Below are 21,642 nucleotides of genomic sequence, written 5' to 3'. Positions count from 1 at the left end.
AGGGCTCGTGTCAGAATGTGCCAACAGTGAAGGACATGGGCACTGCAGAGCCTACTACAAGCGACTGAACTGGCTCACGTACATGGAAGTTGCCTCACACGGCTGCCTTGATGCATTCTGGGCTCACGTTTGGGTTCTGGGCTATCTTTTCAAAGAGCGAAGTCCTCGTTAGTATAATCTCTTCCAGAAAAGTGAGGTGATGTTTAAGATACAATATGGGGTGGTGATCAGGAGTAGGAATCCATCAGAAGCCCCATAAAGTTGTCTTCTTTTCTCCTGTACATGGTTTCTGATGAGTGCACATGACGGGCCACTTCCAGGGCACTGCAGATGTCGTCTGACCTGGACACAGCTGGATCGTGGGAGTTTGCTGTGACTTCTAACTGCTGACTGGATCATGCATAAACCCAGCCTCTCGTCTGGCCCAAGAAGCCCTGGGAAGGCAGTGCCAAAGCCTTCCCGGAGTGGGGGTGGGGAACAGAGAGCAGGAGTTTCTGAGCCCCAAGAACACAGGAAGTGGTTCCAGCTGCTATGAGGCTCTGGTTTTCATCTGTGAAAAGGGAGAATAACACCCGCCCTGCAGAGTTACTACAGGATCAGCGTGAGATTATAGCATGTTAAAACGGCTGGCTCAGGGCATGGTCAGAATCTATTCACTCCACAACAACTAACTTAGCACCTGCTATTGGCCAGGCACTGTTCCAGGCAGTGGGAATAATGCACAGACAATGGCATATTAGATGGTGGTGAGTGCTATTAAGAGAAGCAAGGCAGGGAATGGGGTGGATGGAGGAGGATGCTTTGCGATTTTAAATAGGGGCCAGAGAAGGCGTCTCCAAGAAGGGGGCATTCAAATAGACACCTGAAGGAAGCAGAAGTGAACTATGTGTGTTTTTCCCAGCAGAAGAAACAGCACTTTCAAAGGCCCTGAGGCAAGAGCTGGAGAAACAGTATAAAGGTCAGAGGATCTGGGGTGTAAGAAGTCATTTGTGGCCACATCATGAAGGCTGGGAAGGCATTTATAAGACCTCTGGCTTTTACTCAGAGACAGGAAACCCCTGGAAGCTTTCCGGACATGGGTTGACACAACCTGGCTCTCATAACTGATCAGTAAACTTCAGCTGCCCCTTCCCTTCAAACCCAGACCTCTGCAACTGCAGCTCACATGCTTTCTCCTGGCTAAGATTTCTTCCTGCTCTCTCAGTCTCTCCCAACCGGGGTGGGGGCTCCTCACTTTCTGCCAAATGCAGGCTGGAAAGGTGCCTTGTGGAGACTGGCTGGGAAGAGAGAGAAACACAGGAGTCTTAGGGTGGAGATCTTGCCCTTTCTTGATGGTTGGAAAACCTCTGGTCCTGGCTCAGCTTCAGTGCACACACATACACACACACATGCACACACATATACACACATGCGTACACGTGTGCAAGGTACACAGTGATGCTGGGGACACTAACAGAGTCCCTGGTGCTACTGCATCACCTGAGACAGCTACATGAAGAACTGGGAATTTCCTTCTGCCTTCCCTCACTCTGCTTGTCTACCAAAAGGTGAAATCATTTGTTTTAAAATAAAATAATTCCCATCTTTATCAGCACTTCTTAACCTTTTTTTGGGTCACCTGCCCCTTTGAGAATCTGCTGAAAGCTATGCGCTATCTCTTCAGAAAAGGAACACAGGATATGCACTCCCTCTCTTGTAACTTCAGGGGTTTCACAGATCCCTGAAAACTCAGTGAAGAAGCTATCCTCTATGCCCATGATTTCCCCATCTGTAGCTCCAACTGAATGTATAAATGAATGAGTGAATGAATGAAGAATAATGAAGTTGCACGCAGATGAAGGAACAAGAGATGAGCAGGACAGATAGATGCAGCCTCCTCTGGGCACCAGGACTGTTTTTTTAAAATATATTTTTATTGATTTCAGAGAGGAAGGAGAAGGAGAGAGAGAAAAACATCAGTGATGAGAGAGAATCATTGATTGGCTGCCTCCTGCATGCCCCACACTGAGGATCAAGCCCACAACCCGGGCATGTGCCCTGACCGGGGAATCGAACCGTGACCTCTTGGTTCATAGGTGGTTGTTCAACCACTGAACTACACCAGCTGGGTCGGGCACCAGGATTCTTGATGATGCTTTGAAAGAAGCCGATAAGAATAAGGAGGAGTGTGTGGTTAGGTCTTGTTTGACACATGTCCTGCAGAGAGGTGGAGCTCAGCCCCTAAGCTTCCTCTCGTCCAATGTCTCTGAATGACCATCTTTCTAAACAGTATCACATCCCTAGCTGGTTTGGCTCAGTGGATAGAGTGTCAGTCTGTGGACTGAAGGGTCCCAGGTTTGATTCCAGCCAAGGGCACTTGCTCTGGTTGAGGGCTCGATCCCCGTAGGGGGCATGTAGGAGGCAGCTGACCAATGATTCTCTCTCATCATTGACGTTTCTCTCTCTCTCTCTCTCTCTCTCTCTCTCTCTCTCTCTCTCTCTCTTTCTCTCTCTCTCCCTGCCTCTATGAAATCAATAAAAATATATTTAAAAAATAAAATAAAATAAAAGGTCTCACTCACTCCTCTGCCTTTCTCAGGGTGCCCTGAGCTAAACAAAGCAGAACCTTCTCTGGGTGACTACTGGGCAGCGGTGTGAATGTAAACTCAGGTACATAAAAGTAACCAATCTGTTCTTCTTGACATCTAGCTAAACCGGGCTCCATCAGTCCTCCAGGCGTCCGGTCTGTCACTTCATTTTTCTGATACATCTAAGAAGTTGGGATGCATTTTCAACTCATTCTTATAGTCACCCTCTCACTGTGAAGCTTTTAACTAATCTCAGTTTTCCCCAATTACTGTTCTATATTCTAACACAGGGAGACCTTCAGGTGTGACGGGTGGGTAGGGATCGCTACCAAAACTCAAAATAGCCCCAGAGAGGTCTGCTGATCGAGGAGCCTCCGAGGTCCTAGAGACGTGGCTCCGAGGCCCCTCTAGCCTCTTCTCTCTTCATTCTGCCTCCTCCTGGGCATCGCACTCCAGCCGTCCCCCCACCCCCGCCCCGGCAGTTCCCCAAAGGGACAGGCTGTTTCCCACCTCCGTTCCTATGTGCCATGCCTGCCACCTGCAACAGAGGCCACCACCAGCCTCACCTCCCCAACCTCCTCATTAGACCTATCTCCTTCCTCTTTGATTCCTGCATCCTCGCCTCAATGTGGCACGCACTACATTCCCTTTCCAACTTCTTTTTTCCCCCCTTTTTTGGGAGGAATAAAGCTAGAGCTTAGATAAATACACTTGTGGTTGTTCATTTACATGTCATTTCCTGACCTGTATCTATTCATCTTTATTTCCCCAGCAAACAGCACGGCGGGATACATACTGATGTTTTAGTTCTTATTTGTTGGTAAATGTTCCCTTTGTAGAGTTGTTCTCTCTTTATCCTGACAGCTGGATTGTCTGTTGTAACCTCAACCCCCGGCTGTTAGGGTCCCACCTCTCACTGCCCTCCCACAGCCCCCGCTTCTAATCTGCTGGGAACCTGTTAGAATTGGGTTTAAACCAGGAGGAAATGGGCCCCAAGGGATCTCCTGGGTGCAGCCTAGCTGACCTATGTCATGGACTCGTTATCGTGCCTCAAGTTCTGGCTGGCCTGGTGCAGCTGTGCTTCCTGAGATCCGGGTAGGTGAGGTCACTGGATGGGAAAACTCCTCCAGTGAGTTGTCATAGTAACCAGGACTTTCAATTTCATGCAAGAGAGTCCCTGAGAGGAAAGCACACCAAGGGGTGGGGGAGGAGTGGCAGGAATCCATCAAAGGCTTCCTCACATTGTCCTCCCGTCCCCTTTCTTTGCTTCTTGCTGGTTTACACGCTCAAGGTAGATGCCATTATGTGTGGGCATCAGAGTAGAAGCTGCTTAAAATAGCCATCCGGCTATTTCAGGGAGCAGTTGAATATGCATGAGGCTATTTTAGAAGAGATGTCCCTGGCCCAGCCAATCCAAACCCCATCCTTTTCCTTGGAAATGCCAAGAGAAGCTGAATGGGACCTTTCTTAGTCTTTCCCACTGGGGTGGGGGTTTTCAGAAGCCACAGAAACTACACCCCAGCTAATGTGGGTCCTGCAGCCCTGTCGGCTCTGCCCCCTGATCCTGTGGTCACAGTGGCTCCTGGCCAGGCTGCTCAGCCCTCCAGAGCCCTCCAGAAAAAAGCCGTGGCAGCCTCCGCAACAGCCATCCTCCCATCCAGTTGGGTGCCCTGTTCAAGTCCATTGGGCTATGGGCTTATTCCTTCACCGACACTGAATTTTTCTAGGCTGTTCATCCATGTTTATTTTTCCAGATGTACTCTATAATCATTTTATTAAAAATTTGTTGGGATTTCATTCAATTAATAGATCAATTCACAATACCCTCTTAAGTTTATTCTTGGATATTTTATGCTGCCATTTCTTTGGAGATTAGAGCCTTTTCCGGCTATGCTCTCTAACTGGCTCATGTTGGTGCTGCCTTTTTCATGGAGCCTTTTCCGACCTACCCTGCAGGAAACGATCACTCCCTCCCCAACACCATGCCTTGCCCATGTCCCTTCTTACATTTTGACGCCGAATTACAATTATTGGTGAGATGGTGGGCCCTTTAGAGGCAGGTCCCTGCGTGGCCTGTTTGTGCGTCTCTTGCCACATCTGGTAGGTGGTCAGGGCCATGGAGATAGTTGTAGGATGAATGCGTAAATGAGTGAGCAAATGAACAGATTTTTTTCCCCTAGGAAGCTGAAAATGAAGTGAACTGATTGTTATAAAATCTACTTTTCCACAGGCTTTCATTAGACAGTAAGAAGAGTTTTAATTCTCCTCCTTTTTGCTCTTGGCAAAACCCCTAAGACATGTCAGAATCAGGGGGCCTGCAGGACCAAGTCAAGAAACTCTGCACCACGGAGTCACTGCTAGACGAATGTGCATGAGCTAGACTAACGCGCATGTGGAACGTGTCACAGAACCTCTTCACAGAGCCCGCCTCCCCCGCCGAGACAGCCCAGCATTTCTCAGGGGGGCTCTTGAGGCCTTGAGAGCCCTTCAGAGGAAGGATTCAGGCACTCACTGTGTGCCTGCCACTTTTAGAAAAGCACTTTCCCTCAAGATACAACAATCTTGAAAGGTTGGTATCACTAGTCCCATTTTGCAGATGAGGAAACTGAGGCTCAAAGAGATGTAGTTCCTTACTAGGGGCTGGCGAAGTTGAGGCTGTGGGACTCTAAAAGCCTCGCTTCTCCCACAATAACACCCAGAGCAGCAGAGTCTGGGAGGCTGAGGGGCCGTGGCCCAGACAGGAGTCCTGCACAGAGTCAGAGAGATAGGGTCCTGCCCTCACTAAGCCAAGGTTCTCCCCACAGAGCAGCATATGATGCTTTCAGATTGTTCCTGAAGAGCATCAGACTTGGGTCAAAGAGCCACTGTCCAGGCTGGGGACTTGTTACACAGGTCGTATTGTCACCATGGGACGGGGGAGGGGAGGGATGGCAGAGCTGGAAGAGGTGCCATGGGGGAGGGGTTGGTCTCCAGCACAGATCTGGGGATGCTCTTCCCTTTTCCTCCTCCAGCCTGTTCAGGGTCAGAGTTTCTTGACTAGGCCCTGCAGGCCCCTCTTGGGAGTCCAGCCAAGCAGCCACTTCCTTATTGGGCTGGCAGCTGCTGGGCAGGCCTCGGCTTATTTCTAAGCCTGGATCAAAGCTCCAGTTTCTTATGAAGAGCCGTGGGTGAAGGAACAATTCATTTACTGACCTTGACAAGGTGTCTGGCTCACTGCAGGCCCCAAGGACATGGGGATGAGCAGCCCCCAGGTGTCCTGCCTTGTGGCACTCTATTCTGGTCAGGAAGATCATAGGAAATTTCCCAGCCCTACCTAAGTTCTGGGGGAGCCTAGACGGGGGCCGTGTGTGTGTGTTTTGGGGGGGAGGGGGTATTCATCTAGCACAGGCATGTCAAACTCATGGCCCATGGGCTGCATGCCTTGTTTATTTGGCCCGTGTTAGCCTTTGAGTTTGACATGCTTGATCTAGCAGGTAGCAAGCTGGGGAGGTTGAGTGTTAGACTAAGGCATGAGGACTTCCCTGTGGGCAAAGAGAGACATCCTGCATTTTGAAACAAGAGTCTCCCACGATCAGATCTGAGGTTTAGAAACAGATCAGCGAGGTGTATTTATTTTCAATACATTGATTTTTAAGGTGAAAATGGAAGCATGTCCATTTTGGAAAAACAATACCAAACAAGGAAACACAGAGCAGATGGAGACGAACTTGCTGATCTGGACGTGGAGTGAGAGAGACCATGTTCATGGTCAAGCCCCTGCCACTGACTTCTGGGCAACCTTGAGCAAATTGCTTCTCCCCCTCCACCTTGGTTCCCTTGCTTGTAAGATTGGAGCACTGTCACCTCATACACAGGGCTGTCATCAGGGCAAAATGGGATGTCAAAGGACATTGTAACATTTGTCTACACTGGACACAGGTAAAGCGTTAAGGTGAGGTTCCAGAAGGCTCTATGTACATAGCCGGGACCATTTCAGTCACCCAGCTGTCCAGCTGCAAACACACTACCCAGCAACTTCTCAGGAAGCCTCTCTCAGCTGTTCCAGCTCAAATCCGAGCCTGTCCTGTAAAAACACGGCCCCGTCCAGAGAAGCAATTGCCCATGTGTTTGTTTGGTGGGCCACCTGCCCACCGGGTCCAGCCTGCTGGGCCATGAACATCAACAACGGCCCCTTCCTAGTGGGAGAAGGAACAGGGAGCTGGCTTGTTCTCTGAGAGCAGAGGACTGGCGGGCGACGAGGAACATTTTAAGGTGGGACACTTCTTCCTGCACCGTTGGCAGCTGTCTACATAAGGCGTCCATTATATGCAGCCCCAAGGCCAGCAGGCCTGAGCGGCTAAGCTAAAATTAGTGTAGAATGTGCACCCGCCAGAGACACAGAACATCCGAAGGTCAGATGCCTGCAGCCAGCCGCCTGGGCAGGGGTGGGGAGCAGGCACACAACAGCTGTGGCAGCAGCTGACTCCGGTTCCTCTCGGGCACAGGGGCGGCGGCCCTGCCCAGAGACCTGGCTCAATAGCTCAGCTTGAGTTAAAAAATAGAAGGCAGAGTATATTTCCAAATATGTTTTTTGTTGTTGTTTTTTAAATCTGTGTATAATGTTGAAAAAGGGTGGGAGGGGATTTCACTGAATATCTAAGAGGATATCTCGGTTTTGAATGTGGAAATAGGGGATGAATTCTTTTCCTGTACTTTCCAAAATTTTCTCAATAAGTATTTTTTACTTTTGTAATCAGAAGAAAACACGATAAAAGATGCTGTAAAAAATATATTTATATTAATTTAATATATATTTTAAACTTGTTAAAATGATTAAATTGTATATGCTCATAGGCATATAGTATATATGTATAGTATATATGTATGTGCAGATATCTTAATTTATCTAGTCCACTGGTGGTGGCTGCTTTGAGTCCTAGAATGGCGAGGCTGGCTGGCACTGAAGATCGACATTCTCCATCTCCTCACTCTATGGAAAAATGGAGGCTCCAGAAGCAAAGCAATAAGCCCAGAAATTACTTTTCACTGAGGCTGGTCCTGTACTGGAGCTTCCCCCTCTAAGTCAGTAGTTGCTTATAGTCTCACTATATGGAGATGGAAACTGAGATATAAAAAGTGCACTGATTCACCCGAGGGCGCCCTGCTAGGAAGCTAAGTCACAGAGCTCAGTCTCAAGCCTAGTTTTCCACCCACCGAGCTTGAAGGAAGGAAGCACCTTTGAAACACACCCGCTCCCTGAAGTCTCAAACATCCAGAAAGCCACCCCTTACAAGCAAGACTGATTTGGACAGGGTGGGTGGGTAAGACTTGCAGGAGACAGGCAGTGCCAGGCCTTAGGGACAGGGAGGGCTGGCCAGAGAGGCTGCCACTCAAACTCCCTATCTGGCCCCCTCCAGCTTTACCAGGCCCCAGGCCTGGCAGTGCCTCAGGGCAACCCCAGCTGCTCAGACCAGAAGCCTTTGCTCCAGCTGAACCTCTGTCTGCAGTGTCTGGCCCTTTCCCCATTTTCTGCCTCAGTTCATCCTTCAGGCCCAATTCATCCATGCATCTGTGCATTCTCGTTAGCGAACACATTTTAATAGGTACCTACTATGCGCTACACTAGAGCAAGACTGATGTAGTCCCAACCCTGTCAGTGCCTCCAGTTCTTAGAGAAGGCTTCATGCTTGGCTACCTGGGTTATTCAAACATGGACTCTGAGGCCAGAGTACCTGGGTTCAACCTGGTCAAGCCACTTCCCTGCTGTGTGTGCTTGGGACAATTACTCAGCCTCTCTGTGCATCAGTTCTCCTCATCTTTAAAAGAGGATGTTAACAGCACCTGCTTCATAGAGTTGTGCAGGCAGAGTGAAAATCCATCTAAATGCGGGCACGTAGAAGTCCTCAATGATCACTAGCTATCGTAATCATTCTTCTTATCATCTGGCTCAGATTCCCTCCTGATGATGCCCCTTGCCCTCAGGCTGCCCCTTCCTTTTTTGGTCCCATAACACGTTGTATGTTTTCACAGTAAAGCATCCGTGGCTATGGAGTATGGGAATTAGAGGACCTGTCCACCTCCCTCTCTGTTCTTGGGGCAGGGACCAAGCTTTAGCCATCTCTATCCCAGGCCCCAGCGTGAACGCAGCAATCACATCTCCAGCGCAACTTCAGAGTTTGTGGGTGTCAGGCACCCTGAGCTCCAACCAAGGAAAGTCTGAGAAGCTCCTGGCTGCCTGGGCACCAGGGGCTGCATATCTGGCCTTGTCCCGGAGCTCATGGTGCCCCTGTTAAGCCCGGCCTGCACGGGTGAGGTCGCTGGGGGCCAGGCTTCCTTGAATGCTCCTCTGGGATGGGGAGCGCTGCCGGACAGTCGTTATCAACACCACCACCTCTGCCCTATCACACCAGGATGCCTCCCACGCTGCACCTCTGCGCATGCCAGCCCCTCCGCCTGGATGCCCCTCCCCCTTCCCACAGCCCTCCTGGCCTGACAAACCCCCACAGGTCCTCCCGCTGCAGCTCACACGCCCCTCCTCCAAATCACAGCCCCCACAGAGTTTGTGGCTCCCTCTCTTCTCCACTTCTCGCGCCTTGTATGTGCTTCTGCTGCGACTTTTTCACATTTGTTTATATGTCCCTGCTCCCGAAGGGGCCATCTAACTCCTGTCGGGCCCCCGGTGTCCACCATGCCTGGCACAGAGGGGTTTCAAGAATGTTCTGCTGAATGAACTCTTTAAAGGAAAGTCAAATCAATTGGCCCACCTTCCTGCGAAGGCAGATATGCTAACATCTCACGGCGCCTTTTGAACCAGAACACTCAGGCCTCTGTAGGCCACCACTGCCCACCGCACACATGTAAACTGACAGATGAGCATGGGATGCAAGTGCCAACTATGAGACGGGCACTGAGCTGGCTTTTCACAGGTGCTCTGGCATTTGATCTGGAACCATCTGAGGAAGCAGGTATTTGAGAGACGAAGACCCGGAGGCTCAGACCAGTTATTCTGCTTCATTCATCTTTGTGCCTCAGTGCCCAGCACAGAGATTAGCACACAGCAGGCAACAAGTATGTCCAGATGATCTGGCCCTGCCTCAGTTTCCCCACATAACATTCCACTTCCAGGGACTCCCACAGCTCACTCTGGAAATGGTTAAAATGCTGCCTCTGCCTTTAAGAGATTCATGTTGTGGGGAGACAGCATGGAAACCCACCAGTAAACACAGGGAGGTGTACAGGGTGAGAGAGGGATGTGCGTGGGCAGGCTCTGTACTGGGGCCAGCTGGATGGTCAGTGAGGCTCCCAGAGAACCGAGATTTCAGGTCTAGAAGAGCCCGCTGGTCTGGCTAGGAGGGCAGTGGAGGGGCCACAGGAAGAGCGTGGGCAAAACCAAGGAGGGAGGAATGCTGTTCCATTTGGGACCCTTAAGGGGCTGGAGGCAGGGGTGTGGGTAGTAGAGAGCTGGGCTTGGAAGGAGTTAGGCTGCTGAGGGGCAGGGCCAGGCCACAGAGGATCCCACCAGTTCTTTCAACTGCTTTTAGCCCCTCCTCTTCCCTAGGCCCCCAAGTTCCCAGCATGCTTTGCAACTGAGCCAGCCACACAGTGTTATGTGCCTAGGAGCTTCCTGGGCACTCACAACCCAACCTCAAACCACCTTGAGGCAGTCAGGGTGGCCCTCCTCCTCCCTCAGAGGCCAGGCCTGGTGGGCTGGTGGGCAGGCACCGAGCTGTCTAGACTCAGGCAGAGGTCTGGAGGCAGGCTGGGCACAGGGTGTGGAGTTCCTGGCACGTGTCACCTGAGCCTTGTTCAAGACTGAGAGTGTCACAGTGGTGGGGCAGCCTCGGGTCTGCTAGACAGATCCAACTGCTGGACAAAGGGCCCCCGTGTACCCTCTAGGCCTCACCTCCCAGGCAGCTCCCCCAGACTGCCCTGCAGATCTACCTGTGAGCTTTGCCTCTAAATGAGGACCTCGTTGTTAGGTTAGACTGGTCTCCTACCTGCACTCCCCCTCACCCAGCTCAGCTATCAACCAGCATTCTCCTGCGGGCCGACCCACCTGTCAGTGTGCAGGCGGCCTTTGCCCTTCCCGTCTGGGCACTGGCAGCCCATAGTTCCTGTGTGCTGCCCAGCCATGAGAGGGCAGGTGTGGGGCTGTGACTGTCCATGTCTGAGTCTGACTTTAAGCAGAGTTTGCTGGAAGGAACACAGGCCCCTGAATGCATACCTGTGTGCACACGGCATATACATAGCCCAGCTCAGGCTCCCCATGGATGTGAGGCCCATGGAGCTATCAAACAGATGAGGCCTAGGGAAGTGGAAGGCTGTTTCTTTTCCCACTACCCCTCCCCCAACCCATGGCCTTGACCAGAGCTGGAACAGCTGGCTGAGGCCTGCCCAGGTCACAGAGTGCCACTCCCTCACTGTTCATTCAGGGAAACGGAGACAGAGAAAGGGAGGTTCTTGCTTGAAATCTTCCCAAGCAGTAAAGGCAGACCAGGGTCCGACCCAGTTCCCTGGCTTCCATTCCAGGACAGGTGCCCATCGCCATGTGCTGCATTTGCAGAAATGCCAGCCGGAGGGCTCCGGACATTCAGGTTTTCCCTGAAGTCGCAGTAAACTGTGAGGGCCCATTCTCCTGCTGAGGATGAAGTCAGCCCCACCTACCTCCTGGCCATAAACACGGCCCAGTAACCTTTGGGCTGTGCCGAAATTGCGGTGTCCTGGTGCGAGGGAGAGATGGGAGGAGCTTACCTGCCAAAAGCCAGCCGTGGTCTCGTGGTCCAGATGTGTCAGGGATTTCTAAGAGCTTGGAGGACTGTGTTGGAGGGAGACCTGTGGGAAGCAGAGAAAGTGAGAATATTATACTACCACCATCTGTCAACCTTCACTTGAGTTTAAAAAAAAATGCTCCCCAAAATGATGAGCATAGCCTTGGTGAGAGTGGTCTTACAGCCAAGCCCCAGCACCACCTCTTCTACAACATGGTCAACACAGGGTCAAGGTCAGGCTCCCCAGAGGTGCAACCATAGCCTCATCACCCCACTCAGAGCTGAAAATCCTGTTACCAGCCCCTGCAGAATCCCCTACATTTAGTTTTTCTCTCAGGCCCAGAACGGTCACTTTTAAGCACTCCTTGGTGTTCCTTGAACACCGTTCACCATAATTCACTCATTCATCATTGATCCATTCATTTTTGCAAGCATTCAATAGCCATTTGGGAAAACTACTAGATGATACTGTCTAGTACATAAAGACATAAAGTTACTGAGAAGGAGAGCACAGGTCTAGCAATAAAGTTACTTGTAGAGCCAAGATAAAGCCACAGCTCTCAATACCCAGCCTGGCGGGTTTCCTCCCTCCCCTGAGTGATCTCTGTGCCAGACACTGGGCAAAGCATTTTCTATAGGCTGTACAGGATGGCATGATGCTACCCACCATTTTCAGTACAAGAACTCCTATTTGTGCGAAAATATTTCTCAAAACTCCTCCTGAGGGTAACTGTACACTTAGTATCTTCTTATTGGGAAAATAAATAGTACAAAAGCCACAATGAACATAATGCTTTATAATTAACTTGTATGTTAGTAATCAACGCACCACCACATATATTTAAATAAGTGGAATTCTTTTTAAAAAATATATATTTTATTGATTTTTTACAGAGAGGAAGGGAGAGGGATTGAGAGTTAGAAACATCGATGAGAGAGAAACATCGATCAGCTGCCTTCTGCACACCCCCTACTGGGGATGTGCCTGCAACCAAGGTACATGCCCTTGACTGGAATCAAACCTGGGACCCTTCAGTCCACAGGTCAACACTCTATCCACTGAGCCAAACCGGTCAGGGCGCCACCACATATCTATAATAATAAAAGCATAATATGCTAATTAAACCAGATGTCCTTCCAGACAACCTTCCGGACGAAGCTGGGGCTGCGGCGGAAGCCCAGGTCCTGGGTGCCAGAGGGAAGCTGGTGCCGGCAGCCAGGGGAGGGAAGGTCTACTCTTGCATGAATTTTGTGCATTGGGCCTCTAGTATTTAAATAATGATTACACATACTCATTTGAATCATGTTATTTATGTCTCTGGGCTTAAGGCTTTGGCCCTAGGGCAGGAGTGAGCAAACTTTTTGACTCGAGGGCCACAATGCATTCTTATACTGGACCGGAGGGCCGGAACAAAAGCATGGATGGAGTGTTTGTGTGAACTAATATAAATTCAAAGTAAACATCATTACATAAAAGGGTATGGTTTTTTTTTTTTTTTTTTAGTTTTATTCATTTCAAACGGGCTGGATCCGGCCCACGGGCCGTAGTTTGCCCACGGCTGCCCTAGGGGGATCCACTCATTCAATATCATTCAGTAGATATTTATGGCACATTTCTGAGATGCCCAACCCCAAGGCCCACAGGGTACAGGGAAGAGTGGTGGCTCTACAATGAGGCATGCTTAAGATCAAGCCCAGCTCAGACTGATGTGGGCAGGGGTCCTCAAACTACGGCCCGCGGGCCACATGCAAATACAAATATTGTATTTGTTCCCGTTTTGTTTTTTTACTTCAAAATAAGATATGTGCAGTGTGCATAGGAATTTGTTCATAGTTTTTTTTTAACTATAGTCTGGCCCTCCAACGGTCTGAGGGACAGTGAACTGGCCCCCTGTTTAAAAAGTTTGAGGACCCCTGGATATGGGCCTTTGGGCAGGTCACTTGGCCTTTTTCCAACTCAGGGTCCAAATGAATAAAGGGGAGGTGATGATCCTGACATTGGAAAGTTGTTAAGAGGATGAAACAAGATAGTGCAAAGCACTCATGTCAGAGTCTGGCATAAAATAGAAGCTCAACAAATGGGCACCAGAGGACTATCACCATCATCCTCATCACCATCCTTGCCATTATCACAACCACCACCATCATCATAAATAGCATTGTTATTATCAATAGCAGCAGTATCAGCACCATCATCATAAATATCACCGTTATCATTCACAGCAGCAGCAGCACCATGAGCATCATCAACATTATCACCACCACCATTACCACCTTCATAAATACCATTATTGTTACATCAACATCATCATCATCACCATCATCAACATTATCACCACCAAGAACACCTACCCCATCATTGTTACTATCAATAGTAGCCCATCACCATCGCCACTACCATCACTGCTGTCATCCTGTTTCCTTCCCTTCTCTTTCTGAACCCCAAGAAGCCTGTCCTTACCCCTCTGGTAGGATACACAGTAGTTTCTACCCTACAGTGGAGTTATTTGTATTTACTTACATCTTCTTTCTCAGGTTCATTCCCATCTCTATAACTTCAGAGCTGTATGAACTTACATTAAGTTACTAAACACATCTGAATCTGTTTCCTCAAATATAAAATGGGACAGTGGTTTTGGAAACTCATGGAATTGTTGTAACGATTAAACAAAATAATGTACATAAAAACTCCACACAGTATCAGGCATATGGTACATGTTCAATAATTGGTGGTAATTGCTTTTGTTATTATTAATTATTATTATTACTTCTCCTCTTAGCCTCTGAGTCCCTAAGGGCAGAAACCATTCCAAATTCACCTCAGTCTCCCTACATAGTCTATTATAAGGCCTGTCTCCCAACAGACATTAATATATGTTTGCTAAAACAGTCTTGGAGGCTCACACAAAATCAGATGCAAAATAACTCAAGGGACAGGAGCATGGGACATGGCCAAGGACAGAGCCCTGATGGGACTGTGAAAAAGCCCAACGGATCTCCTGAAGAAAGTCATTTATTACCCAGGGAGCCAATCTGCAGGCCTGCTAGGACTATTCATCCATCCATCCATTCATTCATTCACCAAACTGACCAAATTTTCACTTTGGTCCAATAGCAAATCCTTGCCCAGTGCCTTTTTTTTTTCTTTTTTCCTATTTTGGAATCTTGTTTGCATCTGTCACATCATTTAGTCTTCACAGAAATGCTTTGAGGCAGGTAGAATAGGTAGTGACAATCCATTTTGTAAATTAAAAATGGAGAGGTGACGAGATTTGCCATAAGGCACACAGCAGTCAAGGCCATTGGAGAGTGGACCAATGACCTTGACTCCTTCCCACGGGCTTACTGACATCAAGCTCTTCACAAACCCATTCATTGATACTCCCTGCCCAGTTTGCTTCCCAGCAAATAAAGCTAAATTAAATTATTGTTGGCACTGTTTTAACATGCCTGTTGGAAAAGAAAGACTATAAGTTCCATGAGGGCAGGAACTATGGAAGCCACAATAGTGTGGAGGCAGGTAAACACGTGGATGCTGATCTCAGACTGCCTGGGTTTAAATCTTGGCTCCATAGATGAGGTACATTGAACAAATAACCTCTCTGTGCCTTGCTTTCTTCACCTATAAGAAAGGCTCATACTAGCTATCTGTAGGTTGTTGTGAGGATTAAATGAGCTAATCCATGTACAGTGTCTAGAATAGATCTGGTGTACAGTCAGCGTTAGTTGTAATTATTATTTTTCATGACACATTCCCTGAACCTAAAACAAGCCCTGGTACATGGATGATCCTTAATAAGCATTTGTTAGATGGTTGAACAGATGAAATGTTCCCTGGAAAGAGGTCAATAGCTGTGCCTCAAAAATGGATGAGCAAGTCAGAAGAGTAGTGGAGCTCTGGCCCCAAGGAACATAGCATCCCCCAGTTCCTGGATCACAGCCAAGACCAAGAGGAAAGAGGCTGGTCATTCCAGGAGTCACAGCCCTTTCTGCCAGCAAAGGAGTCAGACACTTAAATTCAAGTCCTCCATCTGTTGCTCTGTCACTCACTAGCTGTGTACTTACCTCCCATACCTGCCTCCTTATTGTGTAATTGGGAAACGCACCACTACCTTGGAGGAATGATGTGTGGGTTAAACATCATCTGGAGGTAAAACCTCTTGTCCATAGCAATCGTGATAATGAACCTATCAAGGTCAATAGCAGCTCTCTGTGATGGAGCTTGTCCTATGGGCCAGCTCACCCTGTGCTAAGTGTTGTTCCCACCACACTCCCTCAGGTGGGCTTTGGCTCTCTCTACAGGGGTATGACTTGTTAGAGTAGCCTGGGCTCTACTCTCAGCCAAAAGGCTGCTACAAAAAGGGAAATTCTCTATTTGGCCCCAGCACACTGGGCTCTTGGAGGCCAGACAGCTGCTTGGGAAACACCCCCTGGAAAGGGTGGTCTCCAGAGAATTCACTTGGAGAGTTCCTCCCAAGTGCTGGTGCCAGCACCTCCCAGCCGGGCGTGCAGCTGCCTCCGAGGCAGTCCCAGTCTTTGCCGTGGCTGCAGACTCCTCTGTGCTCAGTTTCCTGGCCAAGAACCCCAGGCTGGCAGACCGTCCTGCTGATGGGAAGGGATGTACATATATGGAGCCAGAAACTTTCCATTCCTTGCCTCATTTCACTCTCACAAGCCTGTGGGTGGCCATTCTGATCTCTCCCTGTACCAGTGGTGGGACCCCGAGCAAACTATTTAGTTACTCGTGCCTCAGTGTCCTCACCTGTGAGCACTAGGTAAACACCCATATTCAGTAAACCCATTCTGCAGAGAAGGAAGCTGGGCATAGAGAGGGAGGTTCATTGTTCAAGATCATGTAACAAGTGACAAAGCTGGAGCTGTTTGACCTCAAAGTTCCATTCATTCCTTCATCCATCAACTACCTTATGAAGGCTCGCCATGTGATGTGCACTGGATCCATACTCTCACTTTTAAAAAATATTCCTATGATCTACGTCCTATCCCTCCTAAGATCCTAGCATTCAAGCCAAGTTAACTTAACAAAGACACAGGAATGCCGGGCACTATGCAAGGTCCTGGTACGAAGGATCATGTTGAATCCTCATGTCAATCCTGCACAGTTGACTGTTTTATCCCCTTTCCAGATGACAAAGGGGCAATTCAGAGAGGTAAAGAACTTGCCCAGGCTCACACACATGTGAGACAGAAGCTGCATCATGAACCCCAAAGCTCTTTCTCCCCTTCCCACCATGCTGTTCCTTTCTCTATGTGACTCTTTCCTCTCCCCACCCCTGAGTGGCTCAAAGAGATACAGGCTCTGGGAGCTCCAGTTAGTGTCCAGCCCTCGAAGTCCTTCACCCAACAGAGACAGACAGCTGCCAGCCTGTTGGCTAGTGCCATCGCCCCGGACCTTCCGGACTCTGTGCCTCCCTGGCTCCCCATCCCTTGAATTTGATCCCCATTTGGTTACACCTTGCCTACTTCCAAAAAGGACATGAAGAAGATGAAAGAACTAGTGCAGACCAAAGCTTGAAGCATCAGACAAAAGCAAAGTCCAGACATAAAGGAGCAGGGGAGGCTGGAAGTGTCTAGAAAGACAATGCCCAGTGCGCACAGGGTTTGGGGAAGTGGGTGCTCATGTCGCTGCTGTTTGGAAAGCAATTTCACAGCATGCACCAAGAGCTCTGCCTCATAGATATCCACACTTTGGGGCTTCATCCTGGATATAAAACTTTGTAGCTTGTTTTCTCAACCTGAAATCTAAAGCTATCATATTCGTAAAGGGTGTATAATATTCTGCTAAGTGGATCAGAGGTCAGCAAGCTTGTTCTGTAAAAGGCCAGAGAAAAATATTTTAAGAATTCCGGGCTGAATTCTACCTGTCCCAGCTGCTTTACTCTGCCATTACAGCACAAAAGCAGCCATAGGCAATACGTACGCGAGTGGGCACTTTTGTGTGCCAATAAAACTTTACTTACAAAAATAGGCTGTGGGGTGGGATTTGGCCTGCAGGCTATAGTTTGTCAACCCCTGGTAGAGATGTAGCTAGTTTTTAGTCCCATGTGTTATTGATTTGCTTTCAGCACTTGGTGCATCAGTGTTACAGGTAAGGCTGCATGGAATTTGCTTAGACTTCTTCCTCAGGCTATATTCCTGGAAATTGGGATAACGAGGCCTCCCTCTTTTAAAAACATGTACATTTTCCCACTATATAATGCTTGTGTATTTCTTAAGAATTAAAAAATAAAGACAAGGCTAAGAAAGCAAAAAAAATTACTCATTGTATTTCTAGTCCCCCAAAACTGTTAATATTTTCATCTATGTCTCGTTAGTTTTTTGTTTATTACAGTTTTCATGGCAGCATCCGTGAAGCTGGCGCCCTCTCACTCACTCACGGGCAGTCGCTGGGCTATGGCTTCAGGGCTGACGGTGGTGGAGCCCCACCCACCATCCAGGGGAAGCTCAGTGGCACAGTGAGAAAGCGTGGCAGTCCCGTGCCTCCATCCCAGCCCTGTCCCTCAGAATCCCTGTGCTCCAGAGGCAGGTCCAGGGAAAGGTGGCTTCTTACAGCCTCCAACCCCCCAGCTGTGAAATAGGGTAATGACTGATCTTGTGTGGCCTTGGTGAGCACATATGAAATACCTTTGTCTAGTGCCTGGCTCTCAGTGAAGGCTGGCTCCCTGCCACACCTTCCCTCACTGGCTCCTGCTCCTCTTGGTGCTGCCTCCTGGTGCCAGGGATAACCCCTTGGGGTGAGAAACCTGAGCAGTCCCAATGATGCCCACCGTGTGGCTGGCAGGGCCCCCAGCATGCTCAGCACGCTGGAGATAAACATAGGGTCCAGGCACCTGATTCTAAACAATGAGCTATTCTGGGGTTTTAATTGGTCATCAAGGGGAAGACAGGCTCTGGGCAGTGACCAACCCTGGAGGTCAGGACAGCATTGGGGTGGAAAACATACAAAGGAGCAGGTGCAGAAACGCAACAGGTTACAAATCCCAGACGGTCACTGAGGGAGAGTGCTTGAAAAGCTGCTTGGATGACCACTCTCACAGCGTACAAATGGGGAAACTGAGGACCTGGGAGGAGAGTGCTTCAATTCACTGCTTCAATGAACATTCATGGAGCACCTCCTCCAGGCTGGCTCCATGCTCAGCCACAGAGACCTCACAATGTGCGGGGGGACAGATGAGACGCGTGCCATCACACTACCTGTGGCAAGTGGCAGGAGAAGATACGACGGGCTGTGGGAGCACAAAGGAGGCACGCCATCCTAATCAGATGGGTCATTCGTTCATTCATTCATTCACCAGTGTGTTTGGTGCTCACATGTGCTAGGCACTGTTTCGATGCTAGGGACACAGCCCTGAACAAAGTCCAGTCTGGCCTTCCTGGGGTCAGGACAGAGAAAGGCAGTCACAGACGAATGAAGCCACGGATGACAGACTGTCAGGGTGTGTAAGGCTATAAGGAAAAATACAGCAGGGGAATCTGTCCCTGGTTAACATTTTAGGTAGATAGTCGGGTTGACTGATGCTAAGTTACAAATTCACTTTTATCACATGTGATAGGCAGGGCAATGAATGTTCTCCCTTCTGAGTGAAGACGGGACCCAGGCCCTGAGATGACCTGCCTCAGGGGTCACAGAGAACAAGCCAGAGTCAGGAACTACCCCAGGTTTCTTGTCTCCTGAGCCAGAGCTGGTCCCTTCATGGCATGGCAGCCCTTCATCCCCGTAGCCACCCTCCCTCCTTCCAGGGGCTGTGGGGGAGCAACAGGCAGCTCTCTGGGGTTGAGGGCCAGAGCCGGCCCCCTTCAGCCACCACCACCTCCTGGCTCTCAAGTCGCCCATACTGGCCTCAGTCAATGGAGACTGACAGTCAGGTCCTCAGTCATCCAGGCATGGCAGACTGTTCCCTCCCCTGCCACCTCCCACAGATGTCAGTGGTGCCTTGGTGTCAGACACATGTGGTCCCTCCACTGCTGAGCTGTGTGACCTTGACAAGTTCAGCTGAGCATCTGTGAAAACTGGATGTTGTGCCATCCTGAGAGCTGTGGGAGGGTTTAATAAAGTGAGTGCAAAATGCCCACAGGCCTGTGGCCCACAGTGGGCTTGCGAAGCACGCAGCTCCTGTACCAGCTCCCTCCCGCTGAGCCTGGCCTGGAGCCCAGAGCATCCGTCCCTGTGCAGGGCTTGCACGGCTTTGAGAGCGCCTGTTCTTCGCCTGTGTCTGCCAGGCCCCTGAACAGGATTGACAGCTCCCAGGACAGCTCCCGGGGAGCAGCCTCTGGCTCCGGCAACAGCTCCAAGCCGCCAGCCTGGGCTTAGCATGGTCGCACTGTCTCAGCCACTGCTCCAGCAATGTCCCCGTGCAGCGTCCAGCCAGGAAAGCAGGATTTGAAGAATAACAGGGAAGGTTAAACCACAGATCCAGTCGGCCTCTTTACCAGCCTAATAGCCCTGGACAACATTTTTTTTTTTTTTTTTTTTTTGGTAAATGGGGATGATAATCAGTACCTAAGGCTCTGCAAAATTACATGGTGATTTTAATATTATTGTTCCCATTATGTAATCATAGGCTAAGACAAGAGTTTATTCAATTTGTAACCTGGTTCTGTAATCCCTCTACAATATCCGGCCCTCAGAGAGTGAAACTGTCCAGTGACAGGGAATTCACTACCTGGAGGCAGCATGCCACGCTTCCCTTCTGAGCACTGGACACTCTGCGGCCCGTGTCTGAGAGCCGGCCATCCATGGAGCTCTGGAATGCAGAGAAGTGGGTGGGGAGCCTGAGGGAGGGTCTGGGAGAGGTGCAGGCTGCTGGTGGGAAGGTGGTGGGAGCTGAGGGCGAGGGAGGGTCTGGGAGAGGTGCAGGATGCTGGTGGGAAGGTGGTGGGAGCCTGAGGGAGGGTCTGGGAGAGGTACAGGATGCTGGTGGAAAGGTGGTGGGAACCTGAGGGAGGGCCTGGGAGAGGTGCAGGCTGCTGGTGGGAAGGTGGTGGGAGCTGAGGGCACCTGGAAAGGACCCCTTCGCCACTGGGCCAGGGAGCGCTCTGTGTCCCTCCACAGGCTGTCAGCCTGCTTCTCAGATCAGCTCACACTGAGGTGCCTCCTCTGCCCAAGGCTAAAGAGCCAGCCCAGCCCTTCCAGAGACCTGCCCAGGCTGCATTCTGCCTGGGGCTGCTCAGCGCTGGACCAGAGGCCTGGGCTCTCAAGCCATGATGTATGATTGATGACTCTGATGAGCTCACCAGCCCACGGAGAGAGGGCAATCCAAAGGGAGGCTAGAGGAAGGCTGGTTATGGATTTTAACCCTCTGATGTTACTGGCTGGGAATTTAACATCAATAATTCAAGGCAGTAGGGAGGAGGGAGTGAGAAAAATGCAAAAGAGAGCGGGCAGTAAGGACAGAAAGGAAGAAGGAAGGGAAGGAAGGGGGAGGGGAAGGAGAAAGGACCAGAAGCACAGATGCATTTACTGAGTTTCCCAGGTGCTACCTTTGCCTCCTTTAGTTCCTTGAAGCCTTCTCTCCATCTGTGAAGTAGATACCGTCACCCCCATTAACCAGATAAAGACACTGAGGTTCAGAGAGAAAAGCAAGGCTGCAGGGGCAGGGGTCGGGGGAGATACTGCAGGTGCCCTGATTCCAGAACCCAGGGTCTCTCTACACCTGCTTGATGCTGGAGAGCAGCCGCAGGACACAGCCCAGCTCCCATTCTGGGCGGACAGGTGGTGAGATGAGTTTGCAGGGCTTTGCCCAGGAAAGAAACCAGCCTCTGGCCTTCTGGACAGCACCAGAACTTTGTTGCTGGAGCTGAAGAAATTAACTGCTATATTTAAAAGCATTGTTCAGTTGCTATGGTAACAGAGGGACTAAGAATAATATAAAAAGAAGATGATATGCCAGGTTGTCACTGGCAACCCAATTTTATGGGTGTGTGTATGTGTTTTAAAAAGGGTGGGGGGTGGCGGGTAGGGAGGTTCAGACTGTCTTCCCCGCTTCCTCCAGCACCATCTGGCCCGGTGTCACGTCCAAGATGCAGCCAGGGCTGGGATTTGACCAGTCTGCCCGAGTCTGGGGAGAGCTGGCACATCACGGCCTTGAGCCCAAAGATAAAGGTGGCTCTCATTCTCTAATTGCTGTCCCCTCCTGACAGCCACCCACTGCTGGGCAGCCTCCCTCCGCTGTGGAACCCCTGCCAGAGGCACCCCTCAAACAGATGGTCCCAAAATAGCTTCCTCTCTCTGACCTGGGAGCTTGAAGCCAGCCTGGCAGACTCCCTGGGGACCACCAGGAGAACAGATGGTTGAGAGAGAGGAGCAGGAG

At 50.0% G+C, this 21,642-nt stretch overlaps 1 protein-coding gene across 1 annotated transcript in view; it reads right to left on the bottom strand.

Moving 5' to 3' along the window:
* HIVEP3 (HIVEP zinc finger 3) overlaps positions 1-21,642 on the bottom strand; it is a 320,556-nt gene that overhangs the window by 126,379 nt on the left and 172,535 nt on the right. The window contains exon 2 of the mRNA XM_036351227.1: positions 11,298-11,378. The gene's annotated coding sequence lies outside the window, so the exon portion shown is untranslated. The remainder of the gene's footprint in view (positions 1-11,297; positions 11,379-21,642) is intronic.

This window comes from Myotis myotis, unplaced genomic scaffold (assembly GCF_014108235.1).
Source record: "Myotis myotis isolate mMyoMyo1 unplaced genomic scaffold, mMyoMyo1.p scaffold_m19_p_2, whole genome shotgun sequence".
Taxonomy (NCBI): Eukaryota; Metazoa; Chordata; class Mammalia; order Chiroptera; family Vespertilionidae; genus Myotis; species Myotis myotis.
This window is presented reverse-complemented; position numbering and strand designations above follow the sequence as displayed.